The following is a 21,131-nucleotide window of genomic DNA, read 5'->3' as shown; positions in this document are numbered from 1 at the left end:
AGATGGAGGGGGAGCTGTTGTAATACTTACAAAAACCTAACCCTAACCCTACTGTTCTGAGGTTACTCAGAACAGGCCTGCGAGGAATGGTCTACTTCTTAAGGGCCCTATGTCAGCACCACTGACTTAACCCAGGAGGTCTTGCCCAGGAAGTCCCCAAATAACAACATGTTGCCAGGTCCTTCTAATTCCACAGACAAGACCCCCTTTCACCTTCTCTAGTTCAAAAGATCAAGACTCATGGACGCACATTTCTGTCCACCAATCTTTTCCTTTGAGAGTAGAAAAAGAGACTGAACCAAAATGATCCTTACCAAAGGACATATTCGTCAGCCACAGATAGCACCAGATGGCATCGCTCTGATGTGCTTATGTGGCATGCTTTTTTATGCTTTTTTGCATATGCTTTTTTGATGTAGTACCCGCAACCGCGGTGGGAACATTTTTCTTAATTTTTTTTTCCTGATTAGGCAAAACAGGTGTCGAAAAACATCAAGTTAATCAATTAACCAATTAATCAATTACCCAATTAAATAAGAACCGAAGTGCATATAGGAGAAAAACTGAACCTAGTTCGGTACCAACTCCATAGAACTATTATCAAAGGGGAAAACCGAAACTCCATCCGGCATAATCATCATAGAACTATCCAAATTCAGACTTTCTTGTTGTTACCAGGCCCTGTTAATTCATTGAAACAAGGCCATCCTTCCAACCACTCTAGATCAAAAGGTCGAGATCTAAGTCAAGTCAAGTCACATTTATTTATATAGCGCTTTTCACAATACAGATTGTATCAAAGCAACTTCACAGTGATAACATGAAAGTAGTACAACACAGATCAATAATATTGTTAAATATTAAATAACCCCAACTAAGCAAGACAAAAGCAAGGCGACAGTGGCAAGGAACCAAAACTCCATCAGATTGGATGGAGAAAAAACCTTGGGAGAACCCAGACTCAGTCGGGGGCCAGTTCTCCTCTGGCTTACATTCATATTGTTTATATATAAATATTAAATATAAATATTGTTTATGTATAAAACGGCGCCATAACATATCGCAGGCGTTGAGTCGTCTCTTCACAGGCGTTGGTCTTCTCATCACAGGCGTTGGGGCATCCGAAATCCCCATGAGAGGCTGGCTACAAAACTGGACCTGACGAACGCCATTTTTTTGCCTTTCTGCTGTTATCAACGCCATAACAGCAGAAAGGCAGATGGGAAATAATTAGCATAGCTGATGTTCATAATTATTTCCATTATACGGGAGTCTGTGTTAGAAAACCACTATCTCACAAACTCTCCGTAACCTGAACTCTCCGCAACCCAACCATAGCGCCGACCCGTTTGTCTAAGGCTACGTTCACACTGCAGGCTGAAACGACCTAATTCCGATTTTTTTTTTTTGCCCCTATGCGACCTGTATCTGATTTTTTCATGACAGTCTGAACGACACAGATCCGATCTTTTCAAATGCGACCCAGGCCACTTGGGTATGTGGTCTAAATCCGATATGTATCCGATCTTTTGAAATGCGACTTCAATCTGAACGGCCAGGTCACATATATCCGACCCGCACGTCATTGCACGCACCTGTAGCCAGCCAATACACGCTAACTCCAACGCGTTTCCTCACTGTTATGGGCCACTGCAGACGTGTCTCTTCCCCAGTGTTGTGCATGAACGCGTTCAATGAACGATAGTGCATGAACGCGTTCATATTTTCGCGTATCATATTATTCACGTTCGCCCGAAATAAACATACTGTATTACTGCCTGATGAACATTACTGTGAACACGTTCATTCTGGTGTATGTGAACGTGCACTCTCTGTCAGTATAACTTTGTACAGTAGGGTGCCAGATATAGAGCCTTCCAAGCGAAAACCTGGCTAAAACACATGTGAACATGCCTTAAAATGTAGCGAATAACCACCCAATCTGGCAACACCAGCCACCAGTGTCGCACCGCGGCCGCCGGTGACAAAGCAAAATCTTACATTTATGTGCAAACTGCCCGTCGATAAAATAATTATTGTCTGTGTTTGTATATGGGCTGTGGCAATAATAATAATAAAACAAAAGCTTGCAACATATGAAAAATAAGAACTATTCTGCAAACAACAAGTGACGTCTTGGACCGTTGATTACTCTTCTGCGCATGCGGGTCACTTCTGGGTCATTTCACGTTCACACAGGAGATCACAAAAGGACGCATTTAATTGGAAATGTGAACGGCCTTGCAAAAAAATCGCATTTTTTCAAAAAATCGGAATTGAGCATTAAGCCCTGCAGTGTGAGCGTAGCCTAAGGCTGTCGAGCCCCACTGGTGCGTTAAGCAGTTTCAGAATAGTTAGCAAACATTTGACTTCTGAACCCTGGGTTTGACCTCAAGGGTAACGTGACTGATGAAGAGGAGAGATGAACACAACACTCTCATCTAATTGACATTCTTGGTGTCATCTTCCCAATCCCTGCTGATTAGGTGCTGAACATTTCACCAGCAGAGAAAATTAAATATTGATCTATTTTTCCCTTTTTCCCCCTTTTTCGCTCCCTCACAATGACAGAATTTCATCGGATGTGTCAGAGCTGGGGAGGTGAAAAGCACAAGTGACACTTAAACTGTTGCGCTAGACATTTGCCTAATATTGTCCTTCTGCCGCTAATCTGATATTAGTTTATCCAAGCACTGCTGTGGTCTCACTCAGCCAGGCCTGCCATTAAAGACAGGTACGAATAAAATCCAGCTAGACTACTACCACGCGTGTTATCTAACCCGTGTAATCTACTGCCACGAAACCCCAGTGGTAAACACATCTGCCCTGCAGCGTTCACATCTGTATTTGTAACACGTGTGTCCTGTTGTGAGTTTGGTTCAGTCCTGTTTCCATTGTCCTGCTCCTCGTTACTGTTTATTTAATTCACCTACCTGTCATTATCAGTTCATATGCCCCAGCTTTGCTTTGTATCCCCAATCTGTTCTATGTGTATTTAAACCCTGTGATGTCAGAGTTGGCTTCACTTGGTTTTGTGCATGTTCTCACTCACTGTCCTGACTAGCGGGACGGACGCGCTGCTAGCAGAGTGAATGTGCTGCGCATTTCTGATGGCCCTTTATGAAAAAGAAGTTTATTCAAGTGTGCTAATAGTATACTTAATTTAATACAAAAATTTAAATATTAGATGAACATTATAAATAAATTATAAATTAGAAAAAAAGAAAGAAAAACAAATGATTGAGTGAAACATCACACAATTATGAGTATTGTTTTAGAAGAAAAGATTACTCAAAAATAAATTTGCAGTCTCTCTCACACTCTGCAGCTGACCCAATTGAATTGTATAATATTATTAATGTAGACTATGTATTAAGTGATTAATGGAATATAATTACAATATTTAATAATCTATTTAACTGTTAGGCTACTGTTTTTTATACAAATACCACAGAAACCATAAAGTTACATCTTGCTATTGGAAGGGATATTGGATGACCAATGGTTAATTTTAATAAAACTCAAACAGTCAGAATATTACGATGCAGATGCAGAGATATAGATGCAGATTTACTGTCAACTCACTGTCAAATATGCATTTCGAGACAAAACATGTTATACATGTGAATATTGCAGCCTGCACTGCAAACTGTGCTGATGTAACGATCACCAGCTGGAGTGCCCCTGAGAGTCACCAGAGGGCACTCCACATCAGACTGATCACTTCTAAACCTCAACTCTCAACTCAACTCGGGTTTATTTATATAGCACCACTAAAAACAACAATTGTTGACCAAGGTGCTGTACATTGGACGTCATCAGCATTCTGCAGCAAGTACAACATAGATTACAAACAAAACACTGAACAGATCAAATACAGCATACATCAACTACAGTTATACGCCAAGGAAAAAAAAAAATACGTTTTGAGTTTTGTTTTAAACTCATGCAGTGAAGAGGCAGTTCTAATAGGGAGGCTGTTCCAAAGTTTTGGTCCAGCCACGGCAAAAGCTCGATCTCCTCTCGTTCATACATCTTCCTGGACTGATGACACCAGACACCTGCACTGCATTTACACACACATAAAATCCACTTCCACACACTACTTCTCTGCGAAGTATTGCCTTGCCACGGCCTGTAATTTCTCAGCATTTATTCCTATGACTGCATGATTGTTTTGTGACCCTGCCTGTTTTGGATATCTCCCTGTCTGCTGCCTGCCTACGTCACCTCTGCTTTGTTCTTTGACCTTGACTGTTTGATGCCTGCCCTGATCATCTGCCTGGTATTGTACTACGATTTAGACCTGTCTTCACTGCTGTATCTGCTGGTTCTGACGTATGCCTGTTTGACAACTCTGCTCCATAAATGTAAGCTGCACATGGATCCCCTTGAGTCTAACATTTCATAACAGCTGAAGAAATATTTTTCAATTCAGATTTATTTTAAGGAAAAATGAAAAATGTTTGAATGTTCCACCTCATATTTGTGAAATGTTCACCTGTTTGGCAAGTGTTTGTCATGATATCTGACATAAAGAGTAGTTTAACCCTTTAGGCACCAGAGGTTTTTTCCTAAAATTTTCGATTTTGACATCTTAATTTCAAAAGACTATATCTTAAAAGTGAAACAAGAGAGATTCTTTCTGTAAATTAGAGAAATATTAAGGATGACCCAAAGTTTATGTAGGGATTAAATTTCCCCATCCAATTTGCATATTATGACGTCATATGGTGGCAGCAATCTTGGATTGTAGAATTTTCATGAAAAGTCACATGTTTAAATGATAAAATGCAGCACTTCTTTCCCCCCAAAATGACCATCGCCTTCTGTATGCTATGCAATATTGCACAATACTGAATGCTCCGCTATATAGTAAGTAATAAACAAACTGTAAATCATTACTTAGGAAAGGTAGAACAAACCTTATGCATGAAGTGGTTGGCCTTTTGCTGTGGAGATTTTCCATTTACTACATAGAGTAGGCACTCTGATTCCATGTATGGGGCATATATTATTCATTTGACACACAAACACAAGTAGACAATGTAGTATTCCTGCTTTGGTTACGTTTTTATTACGCACTTCATGGTGAGAGGAAGGACGACAACATGAAGATCGTTTACTTCTTTTAATGTCTGCCGCCCGGCAACAGCCTACAGCAACATATAACACACTACGCACATTTCACTCCCTCCGCATCTAAGCAGGCACTATTTAACATTAGTATAAGTGCGCAACACTGTATACTACAGACAAGACCTGGGGTGTGTTTCCCGAAAGCATCGTTAGCCAACTATGGTCGCAAGTTGGTCGCAATTTCCATTGAACTCTATTGGCAACGACGGAACTTGCGACTATAGTTGGCTAACATTGCTTTTGGGAAACGCACCCCTGTTTAGTTCAAAAGATGACTCGTTAAGGCAAAGCACAGATCATAAGTAATGATGCGTGCAGCGCGAGCACGGCCAGATCTACCTTTTCTGGGTCAGTCTGGACACCATTCCCAGTGACAATGTGTCCCAAGAATCTGACAGATCTCCTGAGGAACATGCACTTCTTCGGCGCTAGCTTTAAGTTGTGTTTAGACAGGCGTGAGAAGACCAGTTCCAATCGGTCAAGAGCTATTTGTTCACTTGGAGCAAAAACCATCAGATCGTCCAAGTAGCAGAGAAGACTTGTGAAATTCTCATCCCCGAAAATGGACATCATCATCCTCATAAAGGTAGCCGGACTATTGGTCAAACCCTGAGGTAGACGATTGTACTCATGAAGGCCGAATGGAGAGGAGAAAACGGTGTACTTCTGGATAAGACCATCTTGAGCAATTATAGACCGATCTCAAATCTTCCTTTCATAGGCAAGATCATTGAAAAGGTTGTCTTCAATCAGCTGAACAAATTTTTAAGCTCAAATGGATATTTTGACAATTTTCAATCTGGTTTCCGATCGCATCACAGCACGGAGACAGCTCTCATAAAGATAATAAACGATATTCGCTTAAATACTGACACAGGCAAATTATCCATGTTAGTACTACTCGACCTCAGTGCTGCATTTGACACTGTTGATCATGACATACTTCTTGACAGGCTGGAAAACTGGGTGGGGCTTTCTGGGATAGTCCTAAAATGGTTCAGGTCATACTTAGAAGGGAGAGGTTATTTTGTGAGTATGGGAGATCATAAGTCTGAGTGGACATCCATGACTTGCGGAGTCCCTCAGGGCTCGATTCTTGCACCACTCCTGTTCAACCTGTATATGCTCCCAATGAGCCAAATAATGAGAAAGAACCAAATAGCTTACCACAGCTACGCAGACGACACACAGCTCTACTTAGCCCTATCGCCTAACGACTACAGCCCCATTAACTCCCTGTGCCAATGCATTGATGAAGTAAACGGTTGGATGTGTCAACTTTCTGCAGTTAAACAAAGACAAAACTGAAGTTATTGTGTTTGGAAACAAAGATGAAGTTCTTAAGGTGAATGCATATGTGACGGTCTTGCCTGGGCGGTCTTTCTGCTGGGTGGAGCTGCACAATGGAGATATAAATGTGGAAATGGGGGTTTCACTTTATGGAGAAAGAATCAGTTCCACAGCGTGTCTCATTATCTCTGCTCTGTTTATTTAAAACAGTGCTCTTTCTTTTCTAATCTTTGCGTTGTGATCGTATAGTGAGTACAATTTTTCAGACTGACAATAGGACATTTCCAGTCAATTAATCACAAATCAACTCAATGAAATGATGAACATATCAATTGAAATAAATGTAAAGAGAAACATTCCCACCTAGTGGCGAATATACAGAATACTACATGAATAAAACAATTAATCCATTAAACATATTATAACAACATATTTTATACACATTACCTGCACAATGGAGATATAAATGTGGAAATAGGGGTTTCACTTTATGGAGAAAGAATCAGTTCTACATAAAACACAAGACAATGCACAGATTAATTACGATTGTGCCACGCATTACAAAGTCAAAATAACTCGATATAAAATGACACACTCGACGCCAAACACATATCAAAAGTTACCAAACAAGTTCATTGCAAGATCGATTCACATTGAAGTAGTTTTTTTATGCGTTTTGGACACTTTTAACTGATAATTCTCCGACTGCTCGAAAAGTGCAACTTACCCACAGCGTGTCTCATTATCTCTGCTGTGGGCGGTCCCTATTCCGTACACTAAATGCCATCACGCATCAGCCAGATGGCGCTGTCCCCATTTATGCAGAAATTTAACATTTTACACTCCGTTACACATACCTTGACGCTAGGGGTCTAACAACTAAAAATCAAGTCGGGAATCTTGGTGTGTCACTAGAGTCAGACCTTAGTTTCAATAGTCATGTCAAAGCAATAACTAAATCAGCATACTATCATCTGAAAAATATTTCAAGAATTAGATGCTTCCTTTCCAGTCAAGACTTAGAGAAACTTGTACATGCTTTCATCACCAGCAGGGTGGATTACTGTAATGGCCTCCTCACTGGCCTTCCTAAAAAGACCATAAGACAGTTGCAGCTCATACAGAACGCTGCTGCCAGGATTCTGAGCAGGACCAGAAAATATGAACACATCACACCGGTCCTCAGGTCTTTACACTGGCTCCCAGTTACATTTAGGATTGATTTTAAAGTATTATTACTGGTATATAAATCATTCAATGGGTTAGGACCTCAATATATTGCAGATATGCTCACTGAATTGTTACGTCCCAGAAGCAGTGGCGCCTCCAGAAATTTTTCGTAGGGGTGGCCAGATGGGGCCAGTTAAAATCTTGGGGTGTCACACCAAAACTACAGTATAAACCATAATTTCAGAATTGTTTTCTACTGTTGTAATAAACCAGCCTGTAGAAAACTATCAGAAAGACTTAAGGAAACTCCTACTGATATACTTTGGTTTATTGTGTAATATTTAATGTTACTAATGATATTAGTAGGGCCCAACTAATATATATTACATTGTATATAATGATATATATTATATGATATATAAGGGTCCTTGCCCCACAGCAAATTTCCAGATACTTACATAATTGTGATGAATTTAATCATTTTTAAGTTATTAGGCAGTGTAAGATTACAGTTAACACCTTTAAATATTACATAAATGTATTATGAATTTTTAATACACTTAATGAGTGTATACATCAGCAGCAAAAAGTGATTCTTGAAAAAACCCGTTCTTGCATGATTACATGAAAAACATCGCGGGTGCAGGATGATGTGCTCAAAGCAACATGGAGTCACAGTGTGCTGCAGCACTGCGCTTTATAAGTGCGCATTTAAAAGCTCATGTCACAAATCGAAAAAATGTTGAGCGCACAAATCCAAGTGCGATTTGTTCCTTTGTTTCACAGTTATTGTGCGTTTGATGCCGATTCATAATCCTTGTGATATGTATGTGTGATCTAACAGAACACGGTAGTGAGTAACTTAAAAACAGCAACAAACTCCAAGAAAATAAAGTAATTTTATGCGAATATACAGACTTTTATCTACAGATCATGCATTTATAATGTCAATATATCATATTGGAGAGAGTTTTACCGTGCATCCAAGAGGCGCGCGCGTGCTGTTTGAATATGAATGGAGAATTATTGACAGTCGCAGAGGAGGGAAAACGAGTTTATACTTTAATGATGTAAATATACTTCTGTCCCTCACATTAAGCTATGGAATGACTTCAGATGACTTTGTCACCCAAACTGACGTGAAAAAAGCGGGAGGCGCCGAAAAGCGCGCTGTTTGCATCCCTGCCTGTCCAAACGTGGCAAAAACACACCTAAAAGCTGCTGTATACCAATTGGCACTTAAAAAGCACGTCACGACACATAATTCCCCGTCTTCTTTTACTTAAGAATATTTTTGACTTATTTATAAAATGCATAACTGATGCTACAAAAATTAATACTGGCCATTGGGGTGGCCAATGGGGTGGCCAGGAGTCGGCCAGGGGTGGCCATGGCCACCCCCTGGTGGCGCCATTGCCCAGAAGTAAAATTGTCTAGGTGTAAGGAGTAAACAGTGAAAAGAAAAAGGAAAAGAAAATAAACATGCCTATTCCCGTTCCCAGCCCTGTACGACAGACACATCAAATTTTAGTCCAAAAATGTATTAACAGGATGGGTATCATTATTAAACAAAAAAAAAAAAAAAAAACATAACCACTTAAATTACCTCAGGAGGGGGTTAAATGCCAAAATAACAAACACAAGTACCCTCTGACTAGTCGAGGAGTAAAACTTCTTAATCTGCCAAAAACAAACAAATGAACAACAGAAAGATACACTAACTCCCTAACTAGCCAAAAAAACAGGAGAAAAAGTGATACAAAAATGAAAATAGGCACCCACCTCCCTACAACTCCGTGACCGTGTGGTTTTCAAACAAAAAGTTAATCACAACCATAAACACAAAACAAAAAGAGAATAGTAGCAGGCTACAACAAGCCTTAGCTGGGTGAGCAACTACAACAATCTTAACACTGCACAACAGCAGGTAAATCAATAGTGAGCAACAATCTCAGTAGAAAACACTCTAGAAGGCAGATATTCTCCTTCTTTCTCCCCCACCCGTTTGAATTTTTTTTCTTTTCTTTTTGTTTTTTTTGGCGGTTGGCAAACCAACTTAACGGTGAATTTACCGCCACCGACTGGGCTGGAGTGTGAATCAGGAGATATTGGAACTTTAACAAAAAAAAAAAAAAAAAAAAAAAAAATTATATCCTTTTTGCCAAGTCTGTATCTCTCAGAAACTTAATAACAAAGTGATAATTGTTGCTGGATGTTTTCCCTAATAAACCTTGCATTGTGAAATTCTGATTGACCATTCTAAGAGATTGAAAAAGCTGGTTTCTTTCTTCACTGTACTTTGTGCACTGAAATAAAATATGCTCCACAGTTTCTAAATGAGTACAATGCTGGCATTTCCCTGTTGGATGTTTCCCTATTAGTTTCAATGACGAATTAAGCCCTGTGTGTCCTATTCTTAACCGTGTTATTATACTTTCCTCTCTTCTACTCCTACTCTCTATTCTTCCTATACCCACTTCTGGTTGTATTTTATATAAATGTCTCCCTTTATCATGATCCACCCAATACTCCTGCCATTTTGATCTTGCATAAGCTTTAATTAATATTTTAGCTTCAGTTTTGCTATATGGAACTTGTACACCCGTTTGAATGTTCTCTGGAACTTCTTTTGAGCAGGTAGCGTCTCCCGTGCAACAAGCGGCAGGTGTGGTCAATCAGCTCTCTCTCCTCCCCACTTGGTTGAGCTGCAGAATTACAGAGAGAGAGAGAGAGAGAGAGAGAGAGAGAGAGAGAGAGAGAGAGAGAGAGAGAGAGAGAGAGAGAGAGAAAGAGAGAGGAGGAAAAAAAAAAACCACAGATCCCCAGCACTGCCAAAACAACCACGGAACGTAACTGAATATAAACCCAACAGACCACTCAGATCATTAGGATCACATCAGCTAGAAATACCAAGGGTTCACTCTAAGCATGGAGAGTCTGCTTTTAGCTATTATGCTGAACCAGCTTCCAGAAGAGATCAGGTGTGCTCCTACAGTAGTCACTAGGGGTGGTTAATCTGTCTGATTTCCCGATTCGATTCGATTACGATTATTGAAGTCCCGATTCGATTACAGTCGATTTTCGATTATTAACAATTCTCGATTACCGATTATTGATTTTCCATTTCACAACAGTAAACGAAAATACATCAGACCAACATATGAATGTATTAGCAGCAGCAACATTTTGGTATTAATTGCACTTTTTATTTGTTTGATATTGATTGAAAATATAAAGATGGTTAGTGAGGACATGCAAACATGCTTGTTGTCTACTACTTAGGCAACTCATTATCTTTACATTTATTAACTTTAATTTTTTTTTTCAAAAGCAATTGTGTTGAATTATAATGCAAATGCACCTGGTTCTATTAATTGACAGCATTAAAATGTATTTTGTGATTTCCTTCAATTGAAAATATTTGAAGCAAGTTTGGGGGACTTGAAGGGCACCCGATTCAGAGAATCACCTAGAAATTCAAAAGAACAGCATTTATCTGAAATGGAAAGCTTTTGTAACATTAAACAATACCGTTCAAATGTTTGGAGTCGGTAAGAATTTTTATTTAATTTTTTGGGCAAAAGAAAAAATAAATCTATACTTTTATTCATCAAGGATAAATTAATGCACAATATATTTTATTAACATTACAAAGAACGACCAGGAAAATAAATGTGTGCTTGAACTAGGAGCATACTTGTAGTAAATAAATAATATAACGACTGGTGCAGCCGAGTGTTTTTCCTCCTCTGGCTGGAAAGGTGTCATATGGCTCATCATATATGTCGTGTTTCCGTCGTTGGTTTTATTTCACAAAGCGTACAACTAGTGCGGCTCTCGTCCAGCTCCTTTCCCCCTTCAACTTCAGAAGCCAAAATATTTCCACACGTCAGCTTTTAACCTAACAAGGAAAGTGTTTGGATCTCGCGTGCCATCTCATCTCTATTATGTGCACGCCACAGACGGTCCCGCCACTGCACTTCCGCGCTTCAGAGTTCCGTCTTTCGCGTTCCGTCAATATTACGTTATTATAAATACATATAAAAATTTTTTTTTTGAAATCGATTTTTTGACATTTGTGAATCGATTCAGGATCGTCCGCATCGCGATGCATCGAGAATCGATTTTTTCCCCCACCCCTAGTGCACAACACTATATACTACAGACAAGACCTGGGGTGCGTTTCCCGAAAGCATCGTTAGCCAACTATGGTCGCAATTTCCATTGAACTCTATTGGCAACGACAGAACTTGCGACTATAGTTGGCTAACATTGCTTTCGGGAAATGCTCCCCTGTTTAGTTCAAAAGATGACTCGTTAAGGCAAAGCACAGATCATAAGTGATGATACGTGCAGCGCGAGCACGGCCAGATCTGCCTCGCACGCACACGCCGAGAATGCACACTATTGCGATTCCCCACCCTTCCTTCACGTTACCCCTATCTGTCCTATGAATACTTCGACCTCGTCTAACATACCCAGTGATAATAAACAAAGTCTCCACCACAAAACTGCACCGTGATCGCGGAGAGGCTATGATGAAATGGCTCACTCTCACACTAGCTCCGCTTTTGATTGCACTGATTCAATGCCCTGTAACTCGAACATTTTGTATAGAAACATGACTTTTTTTAGTCGTGGATGAAGTATGACAATGTCTGCCATCCAGTGGAGGGGATGTTGAATGATATTTTACACCAAATTTGACAAAATCGTCCATTTTATTCAGTGACGCATCTTGTCGAGTAAACTCAGAGGGTTAATACTCTGGTTTATACAACTTTCACTTGGGAGCAAAAATCTGCCTTTAAAGGTATTGTAGGTCAGAATTTTATAAAAACTTTTTTCCAAATTTGTTTAAACTTTCTATATATATATATATATATATATCAATGCATAATTAAAATCTAAGTACTCTGAAAAAAATAGTATAAAAATCGGAGTGACCATTTAATCTGCACTAAACACAGCTCATTATTTCGAAGCGGGACGAAACAACGGATTGGCTTAGGCGACTGTCACTCTCTCGCAACCATGGCAACCACCCTTTTTCCACACAGGACCTGCCCACTTGCGCGTATCCAGATCGTACCTGTTCGCATGCCCTTGTTTGAGCTTGAAGATGCAAAACTCGACGCAGGTCCTCTTGTCTAAAAAGTGCTCCTTGCCCTTGTCGGTAATTTCCACCCGCACCTTAGAGACCTCTTCACTCGCGTGTTCGATGACCAAGAGCATAAGGTCCAACGAGCATTTGTTTAAGATGTCACACCATTTCTTACAAAATGTCTCGTTGAGTCGTCCTATAGTAGGTTCCTTGTTGATTCTAAGTCCTCTTGGAATGCGTTTATTCCTCCAATATTCTCTGTGAGAGGGAGAATTACTTGCCGTACGTCCTTTGTTGTGTATCTACTTAAATGTCCATGTGGGCTTTGTTATGTAGGTAAAACAAAAAGAGAGTTAAGGATAGGAATACACGAACATAAAAGTAACATACGGAATCACGACATTAAATCAGCTGTGGCTAGACATTTTAACGAATTTGGGCATGATATTTGTACTTTGAAATTTCAAGGCATTGAACATGTTAAAGCTTTACAACGGGGTGGAGATAGGGAACGATATCTCCTTCAACGAGAAGCCTTTTGGATTTACACGCTTCAAACTGTACACCCAAATGGTCTAAATGAAGAACTAATGTTGAATTGTTTTTTGCAAACAATTTAATTTTTAATTGGGTTTATTTGAAAACGTTTTTTGTTTTTTTTTTGTTATATATGCATGTGTATGTATGTGTGTATATATGTATACGTATGTGTGTATGTATGTATATATGTATGTATATATATATGTGTATATATGTATATTTTTCCTCATTTATTTATTTATCTTTATTTTGTATTTGTTTATAAGGGTTACATGTGAGCATTGTCTGTTTTTGATGTTACTTTTTTTACTGATGTTGCTGATTGGGGTCCACCTGTGATGTTTAAAAACAATCTCTTTGTTTCACACTACACACTCACTGATGATGGCTTAGGCCGAAACGCGTCTGTGTGGACATGGTGAATGAATAAATCTTCATGAGATTTAACTAGAGAGTGCGGTTCTTCTTCTTTGATCACTGTTTTATAACTCGCACCCAAAAAACGTCTTGGCAGTTGAGCGCGCCTAGTTTGAGCATCACTATATATTTTTACACTAAGCACCAATACTTCAAAAGAAGTATATTTAAAACTAGATTTCTTAGTGGTTTTGAGAATATTACTATAAATTACAGCAACACCTCCCCCTTTGCCTTTCAGACGAGGTTCATGTTTATAACTGGAATCTTGCGGGGTGGACTCATTTAGAGTAATGTAATCGTTTGTTTTTAGCCAGGTTTCTGTCCAACACAGCACATCTAGTTTAGAATCTGAAATTAACTATGAGGGATTTTGAAGTAAGGGATCAAATATTCAGCAACGCAAGCTTTATCATTTGCTCATCTGTATTATATCTGTTTTTTATTTGCTGAATATCAATTAAATTTTTAACCTGAGGTTTTTAGGATTTCCAAATTCGGGGAACAGACACAGTCTCTATATGATAACTAGGTGAGGAAGTCTGCCTGGTTTTCGTAGATATCTTTTATCCGTGACTCATTATTAGACTGCAGAGCATGCGCAAGAGTAACAATGGTTATTTAAAATTCTGGACTCTGTGAAATAAATCGTGTGTTTATTGCGGTCAGTATTGCATACTGTGTCATTTGCTGTTCTTAAAGGAATATGCAGTATTCGGTTGGTGCAGCAACTCTCTTTTCCTGCCCAAACCTGCCATCTTGTGTCTGTGGCTGCTTCCTGTTGCTATGGTTACTTCAGCAGTGAATAAGAGAAGCCTCCATTAGATGTTTCAGATAATCACCCACCGCATGCACTCGCTCTCCTTTGGGGTGCAGATAAAACAGCTCTATTAATTTGCCTTGAATAAGAGCAGTCTCTAGATTGCTTCTCCCACACCCCAGTGTTGAGGTTTACATAATGTGGTTGTATCATTCACCTCGTCCTTCAATGACTGCACCAAGCAGGTACACATTCACAAATGTCAATAATTGCAGACAAGCATAATGCTTCAGTACTCCTAACTATATTAGCATATTTTGAATGAAAACAAACGAGAATTGAGAGTGACAATACTGACACACACACACACACACACACACACACACAAACACTCACACACACACACACACACACACACACACCATTCCATTGACCTTTCTATTGAAATCCACCTTAACACACCTGTCGATCAATCATCCACAGCCTTCGGCCGCTTTTGCTCGCCCTTTATGGGTCATGGTGAGTTCCAGACAACTTTACTGCTCCTACCTGAAAATTACGAGTGGAAAAGCACTCTAAATTTGATCATTTCCAACCTCATTGAGAAGCATTGTTTGATGTCATTTCCAATGGCACTTCACTTGAACCCTATTTGGACGGTAATTGTTTCTCATGGGGTCATAAGTAATTTTCAACATTTACAGGGACTAGTCTGTGATTTCGTTGCTGTTAGAATCCACATCACTGACTTTACAAGAAGAGATCAATGAAAAATTCACTGTTTCACTGCGCTTCACTGTAATTAAGCATTTTAAAGATGTAGCCTACACTTTAACTTAAAGTATGTTAACATTTGAAATTGGGCTGTTATGATTATGGCAGGTCTTATAATATTATGAAAAATAGAAACCAAACATCTTTGTTTACCTCATGTAAATAAGAAGCTATATAAAATTTCTTCTTGCTAATTTTGACATTTTTAAAATGACATCATTTTGAGATAAGACGGGAAACAATGGCACAGTGGATAAGACACATGCCTTTGGTATGAGAGACCCGGGTTATACATATGTATATATATATATATTAATCTGTAAGAAATGTATGAGGTTATCTTTAAAAGGGAAGAAAAAGTCCCATCCACCTGTGGTGTCATTATAGTGTCACCTAATGTGGTCATTTTCAGGACTTTCGTCCCAGTTAGAGATTATGGCACACATCCCATGTTGTTCAATGGAGTAATATTAGTCTAGAACAGGTGAGATATTCTCCACTGAATACAGTGCACACAAATCTTACCCCTACAAACCTCTACTACATCGAGAGCAAAAAGACACGTGAAGAAGGGGAGAGGCTCCTCCCCCTGGCCGCCACACAGAAAACTGCAGGAACATTGAGTGCTTGCTCTTTCTCCTTTGGCCAGCCTGTAATATCTGCTGTACAATATTAAGAGACCAGCTGTAATCTGGCCACTGCATGATGACCCCTCCAGTAACTCCTCATGTGCTTCATCATCATGGCTGGAGTGCTCAGAGGTGGCTTTCTCAAAGTCCATCTCCAGAACTCCTCACAATTAAATGTAGCCAAAGAACAGCCAGACAAGATATTACTACAGGCATCTGAAACTTTTCAAATCAGAAGAGTATTAGGTCATTTCTCAGAATTAAATGCAGTCAAATATCAACCAGACAAGTAAAAACGGTCTGGATGAAAGGCTGAATATAGTTATTTTCATATTAGAGCAGTTTCAACAAAGGAACGTCGTAGCTAAAATCGTAGCTTGCAAACACACAATTCATTAGGATCAAAGAAGAGAAGCGAACAAACACCTCCACGTTTTCCCACTTCGATTTGGCGCATATATATCTATGGCCTCGGCGCAGTAATATCATCACTCCGGAGAGGCAGACGGAGAGCATTTTTCACGAGTGAAGATATTACTGCGCCGAGTTAAAATGCTCCCAAGTCTTCCGCCAATACATTATAGTTATCCCCCGGGAACACGCGGTCCATGTTGAGAAGAGGAAGAGCTGTTGTAGTCAAGAACATTTGTGAGTCGACATTCAATAGATCTCACAACAGTCAGTTCCTATATGAGCGATTCATATATTATCATGACAAAATATGCTAATATGCAAATAAACAAAGAGAACTAAAGGAAAAAAACACACCAGGTTCCGAATCAAATGCCCCAAACGAACTAAGTGTGTAGATTATTCAGAGGGAACGTCTCTATACTGTTCTTTAAGCAGCAAAACAAGATCACTTCCTCACAAGACTCTATTGCAAAGATAACAGACAACAGGCACTGGGTTGTACAAGAGGGAAGATATCCGAACACAAACTTACAGCGCATGCTTGCATGGACACCGGATCAATTACTGTCTTACACACACCAACGGCTTCTCTTCATTACTAATTTCTAATTAACTTGTGTACTGGTGCTTGTATCTCAAATAGCAAACAATGGCACTTTTATCTGGGGTCGTGACATTTCAGGCAAACAAAGCAGTGGTCTGATGTGTGACTGATGTGCTCATGATGACACTGGCATTTCCACAGTGGACTGATTTATCTGTCTGACAGCCTCAGTGCTGATGTGATTGTAAGTCATCACCTTTACACTAGTTAAATTCTCACACAACCTCTGAAACTTAATCTGAAAGAGAAGAGCTATTTCTGTTAGTGTGAATGTCTGCTCATAATACTCAGTAATACCCCAATATACACTAATAACTTTCACTGAAGAAGCCTAAGCTGTCATTGCTAGATCTAAATTGATGTTTTAGAATTAGTAACAGAGATTTGTGAGTGTCTGTTTAAACTATCAACTACAGTTTTTAATCCATGGTGGAAGAAAGTAGTTCCACACACAAGAGCCTCTTTAGAGTCAAGTTTTTTCATGTTTATTTACATACTTTTATACTGCTGTATAAAAGCAATAGAGACACATGTCTGATTATCTGTGGCATGAGGTAATCAGAGGTAAAAATACACCTACATTTGTAAAAAGAAGTTTACTCAAAGGCACTGTAAGTGATTTCCTGGAAACAGATCCAAACAAACACACCCCTCCCTCCATTGCTCCGCCCCCCGAATGCACAAACACACAATGCAGTGGATGTCTCTTCATCATAACCTGAAGCAAAGCAAAATAATGCTTTGTGAAAAAAAGTGATGATGAACAAATTACTAGGAAGAAAAAAAAATGAACATACAGTGACTGAAACAGTTGAGTTCAAGTTCACTACATGCTTTTCATGAGACTGTATCGGGTGAGTTAATGTTGAAATGAAGTGTTATTTCTCATTTTTTTTGATTTAAGGGAAAGGTTAGGTTGAACAAAAAAAGAGGGTTTTTTTTTGCTTTTTGTGGAGAGAGAGCACAACTTCGTACAGAAAGGCCTTAAAAACTGCTAGATCTGCTTATTTTTCAACCCTCTTAGAGGAAACAAACATTTTAGGCCATAGAACAAACTATTATTTAAAACAGTGGCTAAATTAGCAAGAAATAAACCTTCAACCCCAAATGTTTCCAAGCAGCACAGCAGCAATGACTTTATGAACTTCTTTACTTACAAGATTGATAATATTAGTGAGAAAAGTATAACTATGCAACCGTCTACTACACTCAGCTGTATATTTCATGACGTCCGGACGAAACTTACAAATTCACAAAATTAACGTAATGCATAGCTGATATAAAAATCTGGATGACTAGTAATTTATTACTAATAAATTCAGAAGAAAAAAAATTCCAATTGTTGGACCAAAAACCTCAGCACGTAATAAACTAGAATACTGTCTAACACTTGATGGCTGCTCTGTCAAGTCTTCGCCGTCAGTTAGGAACCTGTGTGTGTGTATGTGTGTGCTCTTTGATACCAATCTTTCAGTTGAACTTCACATGTCTAGTATCCGTAAAACCTCATTTTTTCATCTTAAAAATAAATCTAAATTACGACAGATGCTTTCAATGACAAAAGCTCATGACCTCAAGGCTAGATGACTGTAATGCTCTACTGGGTGGTTGTCCTGCACGCTTAATAAACAAACTCCAGCTGGTCCAAAACGCAGTCGCTCGAATTCTTACCAGAACCAGGAAGTATGACCATATTAGCCCAGTTCTGTTGTCACGTTGTGGGTTTTGTTTTGCTTTGTGTATCACGTGTTTCATTGTTTGTCATGTGATCCTGCCATGTGTCTTGTCTTTTGTTATGATTTTGCTCAGTGTCCACAGGTGTTTCTTATTTACCACACCCCCTTGTTAGCTTGATTAGCTTGTTTGTCTGTGTATTTATACCCCTGTGTTTCAGTTGTTGGGTGTCGGTTGTCGTTTAATGTCACTCGGTTCCTGCCTGTTCATCTTTCCTGTTCTGAGGTCCCTGGATTTTCTGTTAGTGTAATTAATAAATGCTTGCGATTGGATTCACTCTCTGTTTCGTTCCTGACCGGATGTGACAGAACAACCGACCTCCATATGAATCCAGCAGCACAGATTATGTGTCTCCGTCAAGGAGATCAGTCCTTAGGGGAGTATATTATGGACTTTATTAAGCTGGCACCTGTCTCATCTTTTGATGAGGTATGCCTGATGGTATTCTTCAGAGGAGGGCTATCCGAGCCACTCTACTCCTTTATGCCACTCCATCACCCTAGCTGTAGTCTGAAGGACTATATCATCCAGGCTGTTTTGCTGAACGATTCTCTGTCCGCCAAGACCGACCTGCCGGAGCTCAGCCCAGCCGAGCCTGCGCTCACCGTCAGCCCTGCCGAGCCTGCGCTCACCGTCAGCCCAGCCGAGCCTGCGCTCACCGTCAGCCCAGCCGAGCCTGCGCTCACCGTCAGCCCAGCCGAGCCTGCGCTCACCGTCAGCCCTGCCGAACCTGCGCTCACCGTCAGCCCTGCCGAGCCTGCGCTCACCGTCAGCCCTGCCGAGCCTGCGCTCACCGTCAGCCCTGCCGAGCCTGCGCTCACCGTCAGCCCTGCCGAGCCTGCGCTCACCGTCAGCCCTGCCGAGCCTGCGCTCACCGTCAGCCCTGCCGAGCCCGAGCTTTCAACGCTGGTTTCGTCCAGCTCTCCAGAGATTGAATGCTCTTCGCCGCTGGTTCCGTCCAGCTCTCCAGAGATTGAATGCTCTTCGCCGCTGGTTCCGTCCAGCTCTCCAGAGTCTGAATGCTCTTCGCCGCTGGTCCCGTCCAGCTCTCCAGAGATTGAATGCTCTTCACCGCTGGTTCCGTCCAGCTCTCCAGAGACTGAATGCTCTTCACCGCTGGTTCCGTCCAGCTCTCCAGAGACTATATGCTCTTCACCGCTGGTTCCGTCCAGCTCTCCAGAGACTGTATGCTCTTCACTGCTGGTTCCGTCCAGCCCTCCAGAGACGGTAGGCTCTTCACTGCTGGTTCCGTCCAGCCCTCCAGAGACTGTATGCTCTTTACTGCTGGTTCCGTCCAGCCCTCCAGAGACCGTCCAGCCCGTCCAGCCAGAGACAGTCCAGCCCGTCCAGCCAGAGACCGTCCAGCCCGTCCAGCCAGAAACCGTCCAGACCGTCCGGCCAGAGACCGGCCAGACCGTCCGGCCCGAGACCGTCCAGACCCTCCAGCCCGAGACCGTCCAGACCGTCCAGCCTGAGACCATCCACTCCCCATCTGCCCTTCACCCGGGGACTCAACCCAAATATTTTTTGGGGGGGGGCCCAGTGTCCCAGCCACGGCCGCCTGAAGGGCTCTCACCGCCGTGGCCGCCCGAAGGGCTCTCACCGCCGTGGCCGCCCGAGGGGAATTCACCGCCGTGGCCGCCCGAGGGGTCTTCACCGCCGTGGCCGCCCGAGGGGTCTTCACCGCCGTGGCCTTCGCCTGGTCCTGCTCCGCCCTGGCCTTCGCCTGGTCCTGCTCCGCCCTGGCCTTCGCCTGGTCCTGCTCCGCCCTGGCCTTCGCCTGGTCCTGCTCCGCCCTGGCCTTCGCCTGGTCCTGCTCCGCCCTGGCCTTCGCCTGGTCCTGCTCCGCCCTGGCCGTCGCCTGATCCTGCTCCGCCCTGGCCGTCGCCTGGTCCTGCTCCGCCCTGGCCTTCGCCTGGTCCTGCTCCGCCCTGGCCTTCGCCTGGTCCTGCTCCGCCCTGGCCTTCGCCTGGTCCTGCTCCGCCCTGGCCTTCGCCTGGTCCTGCTCCGCCCTGGCCTTCGCCTGGTCGTCTGCCCCAAGTCTGGTCCTGTTCCCCTGCACAGACTTGGCCCTCCTTCCCTCCCCCAGGACCACCTCCGCGTCACCACCCTCCTGAACTTGTGTTTTGGGTTTTGTTTTGGGTGTTACACTAGGGGCGTCGGGAGCCGCCCATAGGGGGGAGGCTATGTCACGTTGTGGGTTTTGTTTTGCTTTGTGTATCACGTGTTTCCTTGTTTGTCATGTGATCCTGCCATGTGTCTTGTCTTTTGTTATGATTTTGCTCAGTGTCCACAGGTGTTTCTTATTTACCACACCCCCTTGTTAGCTTGATTAGCTTGTTTGTCTGTGTATTTATACCCCTGTGTTTCAGTTGTTGGGTGTCGGTTGTCGTTTAATGTCACTCGGTTCCTGCCTGTTCATCTTTCCTGTTCTGAGGTCCCTGGATTTTCTGTTAGTGTAATTAATAAATGCTTGCGATTGGATTCACTCTCTGTTTCGTTCCTGACCGGATGTGACATCTGTCAACCCTGCATTGGCTGCCTATTAAACATCAT

General features: G+C 41.6%; 1 long non-coding RNA gene across 1 annotated transcript; it reads right to left on the bottom strand.

The window, feature by feature from the left end:
• Positions 1–6,608: 6,608 nt before the first annotated feature.
• LOC148998571 (uncharacterized) lies at positions 6,609–7,275 on the bottom strand. The gene is made up of 2 exons (XR_016165516.1): positions 7,157–7,275; positions 6,609–6,937 (listed from the first exon to the last, which is right to left on the bottom strand). It is a non-coding gene; the product is annotated as an uncharacterized LOC148998571 (long non-coding RNA).
• Positions 7,276–21,131: the final 13,856 nt, after the last annotated feature.

The sequence above is a fragment of the Pimephales promelas genome, chromosome 1 (genome assembly GCF_988280905.1).
Source record: "Pimephales promelas chromosome 1, fPimPro1.hap1.1, whole genome shotgun sequence".
NCBI classification, from domain to species: Eukaryota; Metazoa; Chordata; class Actinopteri; order Cypriniformes; family Leuciscidae; genus Pimephales; species Pimephales promelas.
This window is presented reverse-complemented; position numbering and strand designations above follow the sequence as displayed.